Genomic DNA, 14,150 nt, shown 5'->3' with positions numbered 1-14,150 from the left:
CATTTCCATTAAGTTCAACCAAGGGACGGGAGAAAAGGAAGGGATGGGATAAATTATAGAACTTAGTTTTACCTCTATTGATCCCGAGGAAGTTTTAATACAACTGGATTAACATTCAAGCAGGAATTCACAATTGACGTAGGAGCGTATATTTTTTCATTCTAGGAAATTATCTAAGCCTTTTTTAAAGCCATCGACCGTTCCTGCTGTGACCAGCTCCTGCGGTAGGCTATTCCACAGAATCACAGTTGTCACAGTAAAGTTTGTCGCCTCTGGAGATTGAACCTTTATTTCTCCAGACGGTGCCCCCTTATCTTTTGGGGGGGTTTTACATGGAACATGGAACAGGTTTTCACTATATTTCTTGTATGGGCCATTCATATATTTATATAAGTTAATCATGTCCCCCCATCTTAGTCGTCTCTTTTGAAGGCTAAATAGGTTTAATTCTTTAAATCTTTCCTCATAACTTATTAGTCTAGTTGCTCTTCTTTGTATTTTTTCCAACTCCAGGGCATCCTTTCTATGAACTGGAGCCCAGACCTGAACTGCATATTCTAGATGAGGCCGCAGTAAGGCTTTGTAAAGTGGTAATATTATATCACTATTCCGCAAGTCCATGCCTCTTTTAATACACGACAATATCTTGCCGGCCTTAGAAACAGCTGATTGACATTGCATGCTGTTATTTAGTCTATGATCTACAAGTGCACCCAGAACCTTCTCAACAAGTGACTCTCCCAGTGTAGCTCCCCCTATGACATATGATGTATGCAGATTGTTGGTACCCAGACGCATTGTTTTACATTTATCCATATTGAACCTCATTTTTCAAGTGGATGCCCAAAAACTCAGTGTGTCCAAGTCGGCTTGTAATTTATGAACATCTTCCATAGACTGAACTATACTACATAGCTTGGTGTCATCTGCAAAAATAGAAACAGTGCTTTTAATCCCATCCTCTATATCATTAATAAATAAGTGGAATAATAGTTGTCCCAGCACTGAACCCTGGGGTACACCTGGGGCTGGGCGATTATGACCTAAATCAAAACCACGATTAATTGAACATGTAACCTCAATTACGATTAATGAACAATTATTTAGGGCACAAATCTATTTGCATGCCACACCCCCTATTTGCATTTTTTTTCAAAAACAACGCGCCCCCCCCCCCCCATTTTTCATAACCAACCAGATACAATAAAGCAGTCGCAGCCTAGCATTACCAGGGTGGAAAGGGCCACCCTGTTTTTCTTTTAAAAAAAAACAAAAGAAAACCACCAATCTACGATGTAGTCCAACAAATCTACGATGTAGTCCAATAGGTCCAGCAGAACCTGCAAAACAAAAAAATAAAGTTAGTAATATGAAAAATAAAAATACTTATACTCCCCTACAGCAAACGTCTGTCTTCTCCCCTGCACCGCAAAATAAACTAGAGGTCAATGAGCTGGGACAGGAACTAGAGATGCAGCAGAAATATTAAAGAGTAACTAAACGTTTGACAAACTTCTGACATGTCATAGTGACATGTCATAAGTTTTGCTTGGTGGAGGTCCGAACACTAAGACCACAACCAACCGTTAAAACAAAGTGGCAGAAGTGCTCGTGTGAGTGCTCAGCCGCTTCGTGTCTGTTTGGCTTTTTGCGCAAATAAATGTATCGGAGTATGGGCTCAAAAGAAATTCTATGAGCCCATACACCGCTACATTGGCTTTCCGGAAAAAAGCGCTTCTGTCGCTTCGTTTTAGCGATTGGTGGGGGTCTCAGTGCTCGGACCCCCAGCAATCAAATGACATGTCAGAAGTTTGTCAAACGTTTAGTTACCCTTTAATAGTTATTAATAAGTCTGGCGCATCATGGAGCTTTCCCCACAAACCTCCTCCACACATGCAGCTGCTCCAAAAAAAAACAACACACTGCCACACACACGCGTACCCCGCCACATACACGTACCCCCCCACACAAACACGTACCCCCACACACACTTACTCCTTCCGCACCCCCAAACCGCCACACATTCAACCACCCCACACACACAAATGCAGCCCCCCCACACACATACTCCCCCACACACACACTTACACCCCCACACACACATACTCCCCACTCACATACACCCCCATGTACCCTCCCACACACACGTAGCCACACACACGTAGCCACACACACACACACACACACACACACACGTGCCCCCTTATTTACCCCACACACACCCCCGACCTCCCACACTCAAACCCCCTACACACACAAACCCGCACCACAAATAACCCCCCACACACCCCTGCCCCCCACACACAAACCCCCTCAAACTTGCAGCTGTGCGACACACAAACACCCCTCCACACACAAGCACCCCTGCTCCCCCTACAAACATGCAAAACACCCGCACACACCATACCTGTAGTGCGGCCGGTCTTCACCAAAATGGCGCCAGCTTTCCCCCTACAAACCAGCTTCTATGCTGGGTCGCTCAGAACTGTGCATGCTACAGAGCATGCGCATTACTGAGCTAGACGGCAGAAGCACAGGATATAGGAACGGGAGCCATTCCTATGTCCTATAGCTGCCATATTTCATCTGTGTATGTGTCATGAAGAGACACATACACAGCTGAAATAAAAAATGGCAGCCCCCAGTACAGTAAAAAAAGTGGAAATAAAAAAAAACATTTTGTGACAAAAAATAAAGTAAATATTATATTTTATTAGATAAAAACACATAAATGAATAAAAAATTAATAAATCAAGACACCTCTCCTTTAAGGCGGCGCTGCATTTCTTGCTGGGTTAAGTAGGTGACATTTAATGGAGAATTCACTTTATCCCTAATTATGTCATCTGACATTGGATTTTCATCTGTAAATACTGTAGAGAAAAAGGCGTTTAATAGATTGGACTTTTCCTCATCCTCCTCCACCATTACACCCAGATTATTTTTGAGAGGGCTAATGCTTTCAGTTTTGAGTATCTTATTAGTTATGTATTTGAAAAATATTTTTTTGTTATTTCCACTTTCTACTTAGGCAACAAGTCTCCCTGCTTCAATCTTTGCTGCCTTTATTTGTCTTGTTATGTCAAATATCTTTTTTATTGATTTTAGTCATCATATTATATTACAATACAAATTCGTATTCTGAACATATCCAACATGTGTAAACAGCGCTTAACAGAACTTTCCTTATCTTTTCCAAGGAAAATCAATGATAAAGGCTCATTAAAGTTTGTATATGTATATATATATATATATATATATATATATATATATAATATCAAGCTTAAGACAAATAAGTCAATAGTCAACAGTCAAGGTATTAAGTACACTAGCACCCGGAGGGTCCGATTTTTGTTATGCAGAGCAAATTGGTCAAATCTATCTTTTGCATGCTAAAATCCAGTCCTTTACATGTAGCCTGAAGTTTTTTATGAGGATGCATAGCTTCCATATCCTTTAGGATCAGAAAGAAAAATGAGCCAAGGAAGGATATTTCCCCGGATTAATCTGGGCCAAATAACTCAACTCCTCCAGTTTAGACATTTGGGACACTTTTCTCAGCCATTGTGAAACAGGCGGAGTGTCCTCCTTCCTCCAATATAGCGGGATCAAAGCTTTGGCAGCTAATATCAGATGTGACCATAGGGTTCGACCTAGAAAATTACCTTGTAGGATGTTGGGAAAGCGTATAACCGGATTTAAGTTGGGAGCTTGTGGGCACAATTGTTGAATAATATGTTCTACTTTTTGCCAATAGGGTTTAATCAAGTCACATTCCCACCAAATATGGGTGTACGTGCCAATAGTTTTGTGACACCTCCAGCACTCTGGAGAAATAGAGCTATCCATTTTATGGAGTAAGACAGGGGTTTTATACCATCGACTCACGAGTTTGTAACAGGTTTCCTCTAAATTGATGCATCTTGTAGGACCATAACTAGACCTATAGACCAGACCAACATCGGAAGAGCTCAGCTGAATATCTAGTTATTTTTCCCATTAATTTATATACGTTATTGGAACGTCTGTATCTTGTGAATTAAGCTTCTTGCATATGATGGAAGTAAGTCTGGGAACTAGGGTCAATACAGAGGTCAGGGATTCATACCATGTCATCGGTCTATTAATATTCCCATGCTTCACCAACATTTTGTAATTTAGAATTTACAATTGTGGTAATGTAAAGGAGTGAGGTGGGCAAGAGGAAATTCCATTTGAAGTTGTGCCAGTGATGGAAAAATATTATCCCGTATCACGTCCCCAATACCCTTTCTCTCAACCTGGATTGCAATACCATGTTAAAGTTAGGGCCAGAGTCACATAGGCCCAGCAAATCCCCCAGTCGAGGTAGCGGAGAAGGAATGGGGCTCATGTCTTTATGTTTGAACAATTGTCTCCACACGTCTAAGGAAGCCTTCGTCACCAGGTTCACCTGCGTTACAGCCCCATAAGAGCAAGCGATACGTAGTAACATTTGTGTCAATAGCGTGTCATGCATCTTTTCCTCAATTAATAGCTGTGTGTTGATATGAGGGTCTCCATGCCAATCTCTGATCCTACCCAAGTGGATCGCTTGGTAAAAGGTTTTGACATTAATAAGGTTAAGCCCTCCTAAGTGTTTAGGGCAAGTTAAGGTTTTAAAAGCCAAGTGATGCCCCTTGTTGTGCCAGATGTAGTTAAGCAGCTTACTATGAATTTTCTGAAAATTAGATTACACCTTTTCCAGTCCTTCACAATCCTGTCTATATTATTGAGTAGGGGTATATAATTAAGAGAAAACCTTAATTAGATTACACCTTTTCCAGTCCTTCACAATCCTGTCTATATTATTGAGTAGGGGTATATAATTAAGAGAAAACCAAGAGTCTGGAGAAGGGGACAGCTTTAGACCCAAGTACTCCAATGACCAAGTGAATGGGGAGTTAGCTTGAGCCAACAAAACCATGCGCTTCGGACAGGAGAGGTTAGGCGCTTAGGTGTTTAGCCTACAGCTACGTCTTTTGGCATCGCTGTAGTAGAGGCTGATGAGCGCTCCTGTAATCATCCTCTAAGCAGGAGCTCTAATTTTCAGCTCCTGATCTTAGAGCAGCCTGCTGAATACAGCTGATGTTAGAAAACATTCCAACCACAGTTGTTTAACCTCTTAATGACCGCCTATACGTGTTTTCACGGCGGCCATTAAGGGTACTTATGCCAGAGCGCCGCCTTTTCATGGCGGCGCTTTGGCATAAGATAGCGCCCCCGGGAGGCGCTTAAACTCCGTGGACTCACGGAGGTAGCTGAGTCCTCGGAGCACAGACCGAGGACCGTTTTGTCCGGTCCCCAGTCACGTGATCGCCGTTATTCAACTAATAACGGCGATCACTGTAAAAACAGCGGTGGTTCGTTCTCTCTTCTCTCAAAGAATATATTCTGTGAGAGAAGAGAGAAATGGTCTAAGTAAGGGCCAGCAACCCCTATTACACCCCCGATCAACCCCCCCCCCAGTCTGCCCCCCCCTTACCTGATCCGGATCTTCAAGATGGCGCGTGACTGACTGTCCCGTACGTACACTACCGGTCAAAATTTTAGGGTCACTTAGAAATTTCCTTATTTTTGAAAGAAGAGCACAGTTTTTTCAATGAAGATAACATTAAATTAATCAGAAATACACTCTATACATTGTTAATGTGCTAAATTACTATTCTAGCTGCAAACGTCTGGTTTTTAATGCAATATCTACATAGGTGTATAGAGGCCCATTTCCAGCAACCATCACTCCAGTGTTCTAATGGTACATTGTGTTTGCTAACTGTGTTAGAAGGCTAATGGATGATTAGAAAACACTTGAAAACCCTTGTGCAATTATGTTAGCACCGCTGTAAACAGTTTTGCTGTTTAGATGAGAGGTTAGGCGCTTCTGATTTGGTCGAGTTTATTTTAAAATGAGAGAATGTCTTGAAGCATTCAAATATATCAGACAGTATTGGGAAGGATTCGTCAGAGTTCGTGGTAATTATTAACAGATCATCCCAAAGGCAGCAGTTTGGAAGTCACAATTCCTGATGCTAACACCTCTGATCTGTGGGTGTTGTCTGTGTTTGTAACGTCTGTGGTCGCTGACCACGAACTCCTTCCATCCGGTCTACGCCCTTCTCTCCAGAGATGTCTGCACATGTGGCCGTCCTCTTCAACAGTGACCAAAAGTGTGCGCTCGCGAGCTCAGTCAGCCTTGGAGCGCACAATGGTGTGAGATTGAGCTGATTGCTTCCAGAGCACCCTGGACTATAACAATGTTTGGCTATTGAATCCTGAGGAGGTGGGTACAGAATTGAAAATATTAAGCATATGAGGAAGGAGGAGATCCCTAAAGGATTTGTAATAGACCGCTAGCAAGCCGCCCAGTCCCGGACTCTTCCCCATCGGTAAATCTAGTAACGCCTTCTCTAGCTCTAGTATGGAGAATGGTTGAGACAAAGACTCATTCTGACTGCTATTGAGAGAAGGCAAATGCTTTTAGTTGTCTTTTACACAACTTATTCTTTTATTTATAATTATTTAATGCCTCATCACTACCATCTTGCTTTAGTAGTTTGAACGCTTTGTTTTTATCATTTATTGCTCCCCTTACTGTTTTATTTAACCACATCAGTTTAACTCTATTTCTAGCTTGTTTATTCCCATAAGGTATTTATTTAAGAGGCTTTTAAACATGTCCCATTTGGTTTCTGTATTTTTAAGGAAATTGCCCTTAAGGTCATCCCTTAGCCCATGAAATTTGGCCTTTCTGAAGTTTGGTGTTTTTGCAGATACATCTTTTTAAAGGCTACAAGAAAGTGTATTATATTGTGGTCACTATTACCTAGGTGACCCCCAACCTGTACTTTTGATATCCTGTCCGGCCTATTGGTTAAAATTAGGTCTAGAAGTGGACCCCCCCCCCTCTTGTTGGATCTTGCACGAGTTGTGAAAGGTAATAGTCCTTAATTATTTTGAAAAAGCTGTTTCATTTGTCGGAACTGCATGTTTCTGCCGCCCAGTTTATATCAGGGTAGTTAAATTCCCCCATAATAATGACTTCATTATGAAGTGTATGCAAACCATACAACCTGTTATGAATGCAGTTCAGTCACACTATCTCTCAGCCTGGGGAGAGGAGCTTGTGAGAGCAAACCGACTGCATTCATAACAGGTTGTATGGTCTGCATGGTTTATGGTGCCAGGCAGTAGGCCTGCACTGTGTTAGTTAGGATACCTGACTGTATAGTTAGTGCCAGACAGACATAGAGTTTTCTTTTTGTTTGTTTTCTTTTTATTCATGTACAACCTTTTCATGGCGGCGCTTTGGCATAAGATAGCGCACCCGGGAGGCGCTTAAACTCCGTGGACTCACGGAGGTAGCTGAGTCCTCGGAGCACAGACCGAGGACCGTTTTGTCCGTTTTGTCCGGTCCCCAGTCACCTGATCGCCGTTATTTAACTAATAACGGCGATCACTGTAAAAACAGCGGCGGTTCGTTCTCTCTTCTCTCAAAGAATATATTCTGTGAGAGAAGAGAGAAATGGTCTAAGTAAGGGCCAGCAACCCCTATTACACCCCCGATTAACCCCCCCAGTCTGCCCCCCCTTACCTGATCCGGATCTTCAAGATGGCGCGTGACTGACTGTCCCGTACGTTCACTACCGGTCAAAATTTTAGGGTCACTTAGAAATTTCCTTATTTTTGAAAGAAGAGCACAGTTTTTTTCAATGAAGATAACATTAAATTAATCAGAAATACACTCTAACCATTGTTAATGTGCTAAATGACTATTCTAGCTGCAAACGTCTGGTTTTTAATGCAATATCTACATAGGTGTATACAGGCCCATTTCCAGCAACCATCACTCCAGTGTTCTAATGGTACATTGTGTTTGCTAACTGTGTTAGAAGGCTAATGGATGATTAGAAAACACTTGAAAACCCTTGTGCAATTATGTTAGCACCGCTGTAAACAGTTTTGCTGTTTAGAGGAGCTATAAAACTGACCTTCATTTGAGCTACTTGAGAATCTGGAGCATTACATTTGTGGGTTCGATTAAACTCGACAGTCTATTCCATGCAAGAAATTGCCAAGAAACTGAAGATTTTCTACAACGGTGTGTACTACTCCCTTCAGAGGACAGCACCAACAGGCTCTAACCAGAGTAGAAAGAGAAGTGGGAGGCCCCGCTGCACAACTGAGCAACAAGACAAGTACATTAGAGTCTCTAGTTTGAGAAATAGACGCCTCACAGGTCCTCAACTGGCAGCTTCATTAAATAGTACTCGCAAAACGCCTGTGTCAACGTCTACAGTGAAGAGGTGACTCCGTGATGCTGGCCTTCAGGGCAGAGTGACAAAGAAAAAGCCATATCTGAGACTGGCTAATAAAAGGAAAAGATTAATATGGGCAAAAGCACACAGACATTGGACAGAGGAAGATTGGAAAAAAGTGTTATGGACAGACGAATCGAGGTTTGAGGTGTTTGGATCACACAGAAGAACATTTGTGAGACGCAGAACAAATGAAAAGATGCTGGAAGAGTGCCTGACGCCATCTGTCAAGCATGGTGGAGGTAATGTGATGGTCTGGGGTTGCTTTGGTGCTGGTAAAGTGGGAGATTTGTACAAGGTAAAAGAGATTTTGAATAAGGAAGGCTATCACTCCATTTTGCAACGCCATGCCATACCCTGTGGACAGCGCTTGATTGGAGCCAATTTCATCCTACAACAGGACAATGACCCAAAGCACACCTCCAAATTATGCAAGAACTATTTAGGGAAGAAGCAGGCAGCTGGTATTCTATCTGTAATGGAGTGGCCAGCGCAGTCACCAGATCTCAACCCCATAGAGCTGTTGTGGGAGCAGCTTGACCGTATTGTACGCAAGAAGTGCCCATCAAGCCAATCCAACTTGTGGGAGGGGCTTCTGGAAGCATGGGCTGAAATTTCTCCCGATTACCTCAGCAAATTAACAGCTAGAATGCCAAAGGTCTGCAATGCTGTAATTGCTGCAAATGAAGCATTCTTTGACGAAAGCAAAGTTTGAAGGAGAAAATTATTATTTCAAATAAAAATCATTATTTCTAACCTTGTCAATGTCTTGACTATATTTTCTAGTCATTTTGCAACTCATTTGATAAATATAAGTGTGAGTTTTCATGGAACACAAAATTGTCTGGGTGACCCCAAACATTTGAACGGTAGTGTAGGTAGTGTTACGTGTTCTTGCAGCAATCAGAGCTGCAAGTCTAAATGTCCCCTAGTGGGACAAGTAAAAACAGTAAAAAAAAGATAATAAAAATGTTTTAAAAAAAAGTGTAAAAATAAAAGTTCTAAGTTACATAAACAAAAAATGCTTTTTTTCCTATAAGTCTTTTATTATAGGAAAAAAATGAACACGTTAAAAAAGTACACATATTTGGTATCACCGCGTTCATAACGAACCCAACTATAAAACTATAATATTATTTTTCCCGCAAGATGAACACCGCAAAAAAAAAGGAAGAAAACAATGCTAGAATCACTATTTTTTGGTCACCACCCCTCCCAAAATATACACTAAAAAGTGATCAAAAAGTCGCATGAACGCCAAAATAGTACCAATAAAACTACAACACAGCTGTTTTGACTAAAAAATAAAAAAGTTATGACTCTCAGAATATGGTGACACAAAAAAGAAAAAATTATTTTATAAATAAGTGATTTTATTATGCAAACGCTACAAAACATAAAAAAAAAACTATATACATATGGTATCGCCGTAATCGTACCGACCCACAGAATAAAGTAAAACGGTAATTTATAGCCTAGGGTGAACGCCGTAAAAAAAATAATAATAAAAACCATTGTCAGAATTTATGGTTTTTGGTCACCTTGCTTGTCAAAAAATGGAATAAAAAGTGATCAAAAAAAAAACGCATGTACCCCAAAATGGTACCAATGAAAAGTACCGATTGTCTCGCAACAAATAAGCCCTCACACAGCTCCGGTGGAGAAAAAATATAAAAGTTCTGGCTCTCAGAATATGGCGATGCAAAATGTGCAGTGTTCCAAAAGCAGATAAGATTGGGCACCATTTATCAGTGCGACACTGGCCACATATCTGCGGATTATTATTTATTTACCCCATTATTATACCCTCTTATTTTGCCCTGATGTTCTCCACACAGATTACATATGCCCCCACATTATAAACTGAAATAGCAGCAAAACGCCAAACAGAACTACCACCAAGCGAAATCTGCGCTCCAAAAGCCAAATGCCATTCCCTCCCTTCTGAGCCCTACAGCGTGCCCAAAAAGGAGTTTACGTCCACAGATATGGCATCGCCATACCCGGGAGAACCCGGTTAATATTTTATGAGGTATTTGTCTTCAGTGGCACAAACTGGGCATAACATATATTGTACTAAATGGCATATCGGCGGAAAATTTTAATTTTTACTCCTCCCCATCCGTTGCGCATTAACATCTTCACACACCACGACTTAATAGCATGTCGTGGTGTGTGGGTGATGTATGGAGCAGGCTCACGCGATGAGCCCGCGCCATACGCTGCAGGTGTCAGCTGTGTATTATAGCTGACACACGGGACTAACGGACAGGAACAGCGATCGCGCTGTTACAGGAGCCTGTAAAAATTACAACATACTGCAATACATTAGTATTGCAGTGTATTGTACCAATGATCTAATGATCGCTGGTTCAAGTCCCCTAGGGGGACTAATAAAATGTGTAAAAACAAAAGTAAATTATTATTAGTGAAAAAAATGAAATAAATAAAGTCCAAAAAAAAACCTTTTCACATTTTTTCTCTAAAGTAATGTAAAAAAATAAAAAAAATACACAAAATTGGTATTGATGCGTCCGTAAAAGTCCAAACTATTACAATATACCATTCTTTAACTCGCATGGTGAACGCCGTGAAAAATAAAGAATTTTAAACTGCAAAATCGCTGTTTTTTTGGTCACCTTGTCTCTACCCAATAATGTAATAAAAAGTGCTCAAAAAGTTGTATGTGCCAAAAAATTGTACCAATAAAAACTACAGCTCCTTCCGCAAAAAATAAGCCCTCACACCACTCTATTGATGGAAAAATAAAAAAGTTATGGCTCTTGGAAAGCGCGGAGGGAAAAATGAAAAAGAAAAATGGATCAGTCTGGAAAGGGTTAATTACTTTCTAATGAAAAAACATTTATGACCACATGTGGGCTATTGCCGTACTCGGGAGAAATTGCTTTACAAATGTTGGGTGGCTTTTTCCTCCTTTATGCTTTGTGAAATTGAAAAAATTCAACATTTTAGTGGAAATAATGTTGATATTCATTTTCACGGCCTAATTCTAATAAATTCTGCAAAAGACCTGTGGGGTCAAACTGCTCACTATACCCCTAGATAGATTCTTTATGTGGTGTAGTTTCCCAAATAGTGTCACTTTTGTGTGGTTTCCACTGTTTTGGTCTCTCAGGGACTTTGCAAATTCTACATGGCACCCGAAAACCATTTCAGCTAAATTTGAGCTCCAAAAGCCAAATAGCACTCCTTCCCTTCTAAGCCCTGCTGTGGGTCCAAACAGCAGTTTATTACCACATATGACATATTTCCGGAATCGGGAGAAATTGTTTTACAAATGTTGGGGTGCTTCTTCTCCTTTATTCCTTGTAAAAATTTAAAATGTCTACATTTTTTCAGAAAAAAAAGTAGATTTTTACCTTTACAGACTAATTCCAATGAATTCAACAAAACAACAAAACAACTGTGGGGTCAAAATGCAAACTACGTCCCTCCAGCAAAATCAGAAATCCAAATGGTACTCCTTCTCTTTTGAGCTCTACTGTGGGTCCAAACAGCAGTTTATTACCAAATATGGGGTATTACTATAATCGGGAGAAATTGCTTTACATATGTTGGGGTGTTTTTTTTCTCCTTTATTCCTTATTTTTCAGAAAAAAAGTAGACTTTCATCTTCACATACTAATTCAAATAAATTTAGCAATAAAACTTTGGGGTCAAAATGCTAACTACACCCCTAGATAAATTCGTTGAGGCGTGTAGTTTGCAAAATGGCGGCACTTTTGGGGGGTTTCCACTGTTTTGGCACCACAAGACCTCTACAAACCTGACATGGTGCCTAAAATATATTCTAAAAAAAAAGAGGCCCTAAAATCCACTAGGTGCTCCTTTGCTTCCGAGGCCTGTGTTTCAGTCCATTACCACTCTAGGGCCACATGTGAGATATTTCTAAAAACGACAGAATCTGGGCAATAAATATTGAGTTACATTTCTCAGGGTAAAACCTTCTGTGGTACAGCGAAAAATGTATTACAAATGAATTTTGTATCTACATTGCTGTAATTCCTATGAAACGCCTAAAGGGTTAAAACACTTTCTGAATGCTGTTTTGAATACTTTGAGGGATGCAGCTTTCAAAATAGGGTCACTTATGGAGACTTTCTAATATATAAGGCCCTCAAAGCCACTTCAGAACTGAAAACTGGTCCCTAAAAAAATAGCCTTTTGAAATTTTGAAACGTCCTAGAAAATAAAAGAATGTTCAAAAAATGATGGAAACATAAAGTAGACATATGGGAAATGTAAACTAGTAACTATTTGTGTGGCATTACAATCTGTTTTACAAGCAGATACATTTAAATTTAGAAAAATGCTAACTTTTGCAAATTTTCTCCAAATCTTGGTGTTTTTTACATATAAATATTAAATTTATCGACCAAATTTTTTCACTAACATAAAGTACAATATGTCACGAGAAAACAATCCCAGAATCGCTTGGATACGTAAAAGCATTCTGAAGTTATTACCACATAAAGTGACACGTCAGATTTGAAAAATCTGCTTAGTCATTAAGGCCAAAACAGGCTCAGTCTTGAAGGGGTTAAATATCAGTATAATTTTTTGACACAGGATCCTAATGTTATCTTGTCCTCCTTTCAAAGGAACTACCAATCCTTGTATAATTTACCAGGTCAATTGGCAGACGTGCCACCAGAAGCTTTACAGGCTAAAGAGCTTGATTACATCCAAAGCCCTACGTGGACTGTCCAGCGAATCAATGGACTCCTTAGAAGCTGAATTCACAGAACAAGAATTAGTATGTTATTAAATTGTTCCCTGAAGGTAAGAGCCCAGGCCCTGACAGGTATTTCCCTAGGTTTTGTTTTTTTTAAACATTACACGATCAACTCCCCCCGATTTTGACCAAGGTCTTCAACTAATTTCTGTCACCTCCCACTTTACTAAACAAGCATTAGACGCCCACATAACAGTCACCCCCAAGCTGGGAAAAGATGCATCCCTTTGTTCTAGCTACCATCCTATTTCTCTCATGAATGTGATGTGATTATACTCTAAACTCCTAGCTAACAGGCCTCTTCTTCCTAATGTTATTCACAATGACCAGGTCGGTTTTGTGCCTGGGACAATACCAATAAAACTACTTTTCTTATCAGGCCAAAAAATTGGCCCACAAAATATAGATGCAGAGAAGGCCTTTGATAGGGTCCACTAGACCTTCATGCGGGCCTACGTTTCTTTAGAAAATGTTGCCCTTATATAATAGGCCTTCTGCACGGGTAAGAGTAAATGGATTCGACCACTTTCAATATCCACAATAGCACTCATCAGGGGTACCCACTCTCACCCCTTTTGTTTGTGGTAGTGATGAGGCACTTGGTGATTGCCATACGACCTAATATAAACATCTCTGGAATTCAGGCTGGTAATAAACACTGTAAAACAGCACTTTACACTGGTGATTTGCTTTTATACGTGGCCCAGTCCCAGATCTCCTTTCCTTCTATCACCTCAGAGTTTGAATTATTTGGTCACCTTAGTAATTTCAAGGTCAATTATTCAAAGACTGAAGCCGTAAACGTTTCCTTACCATCCTATATGCAAGTCAATCTTAGTAGTTCCTACCCATTTATTTGGCAGTGATCATCTCCTGGATTTAAATAGATACCGCCAGGCAAAAATACTGCTGCATATTTTTGACTCTAAATATTATGTTGCCTCTAATTAATGGATGCAGTTTGAAGAAAATATTGTAGGTCAGATTCTTGGTTCTGCTCTGGATTCCTGTACTGCCCGTGACGAGACCATAGGACTATTCATGTAGACCATCAGGCAAAA

The 14,150-nt window shown here is 40.4% G+C and overlaps 1 long non-coding RNA gene across 1 annotated transcript; it reads right to left on the bottom strand.

Annotated features, from left to right (window-relative positions):
- Positions 1-1,275: 1,275 nt before the first annotated feature.
- LOC142657244 (uncharacterized) lies at positions 1,276-5,589 on the bottom strand. Its single transcript, XR_012849853.1, has 3 exons — positions 5,504-5,589; positions 2,761-2,873; positions 1,276-1,340 (listed from the first exon to the last, which is right to left on the bottom strand). It is a non-coding gene; the product is annotated as an uncharacterized LOC142657244 (long non-coding RNA).
- Between the last annotated feature and the right edge of the window lie 8,561 nt (positions 5,590-14,150).

This window comes from Rhinoderma darwinii, chromosome 7, assembly GCF_050947455.1.
Source record: "Rhinoderma darwinii isolate aRhiDar2 chromosome 7, aRhiDar2.hap1, whole genome shotgun sequence".
Taxonomy (NCBI): domain Eukaryota; kingdom Metazoa; phylum Chordata; class Amphibia; order Anura; family Rhinodermatidae; genus Rhinoderma; species Rhinoderma darwinii.
The sequence above is the reverse complement of the archived record's forward strand: the minus strand, read 5'-3'. Positions and strand labels throughout refer to the sequence as shown.